This window comes from Arachis hypogaea, chromosome 8 (assembly GCF_003086295.3).
Source record: "Arachis hypogaea cultivar Tifrunner chromosome 8, arahy.Tifrunner.gnm2.J5K5, whole genome shotgun sequence".
Taxonomy (NCBI): domain Eukaryota; kingdom Viridiplantae; phylum Streptophyta; class Magnoliopsida; order Fabales; family Fabaceae; genus Arachis; species Arachis hypogaea.
The window spans coordinates 24,769,233-24,770,063 of record NC_092043.1 but is presented as its reverse complement, the minus strand read 5'-3'; the positions used below and the strand labels follow the sequence as shown (position 1 = coordinate 24,770,063).

The 831-nt window shown below is 39.7% G+C and overlaps 1 non-coding gene across 1 annotated transcript; it reads left to right on the top strand.

The window, feature by feature from the left end:
- The first annotated feature begins 441 nt into the window (after positions 1–441).
- Positions 442–545, top strand: LOC112708509 (small nucleolar RNA R71). Its single transcript, XR_003156363.1, has one exon. It is a non-coding gene; the product is annotated as a small nucleolar RNA R71 (small nucleolar RNA).
- The last annotated feature ends 286 nt before the right edge of the window (positions 546–831 follow it).

Sequence of the window (831 nt, the reverse complement as noted above, 5' to 3'; positions counted from 1 at the left end):
ATTTGGATGATTTCTCCATGATGAATTATAGGTGTTTCCATAAGGTTCACCCATATAATTTACTTCTGCTATTGCAGGGTTCTCAGGATCATAAGCTTCTTCTTCAGAAGATGTCTCTTTAGTACTGTTGGATGCATTTTGCCCTCCATTCAGACTTTGAGAAATCATGTTGACTTGTTGAGTCAACATTTGTTCTGAGCCAAAATGACATTCAGAGCATCAATTTCAAGAACTCCCTTCCTTTGAGGTGTCCCATTATTCACGGAATTCCTCTCAGAAGTGTACATGAATTGGTTATTTGCAACCATGTCAATAAGTTCTTGACCTTCTGTAGGCGTTTTCTTTAGGTGAATGGATCCACCTGCAGAATGGTCCAATGACATCTTAGAGAACTCAGATAGACCATAATAGAATATATCTATCATGGTCCATTCTGAAAACATGTCAGAAGGACATCTTTTGGTCATTTGTTTGTATCTTTCCCAAGCTTCATAGAGGGATTCACCATCTTTTTGTTTGAAGGTCTGAACATCCACTCTAAACTTGCTCAGCTTTTGAGGAGGAAAGAACTTAGCCAAGAAGGCCGTGACCAGCTTATCCCAGGAGTTCAGGCTATCTTTAGGTTGAGAGTCTAACCATGCTTTAGCTCTGTCTCTTACAGCAAAAGGGAAAAGCATGAGCCTGTAGACTTCAGGATCTACTCCATTAGTCTTAACAGTCTCACAGATCTACAAGAACTCAGTTAAAAACTGGTAGGGATCTTCTGATGGAAGTCCATGAAACTTGCAGTTCTATTGCATTAGAGCAACTAGTTGAGGTTTCAGCTCAAAA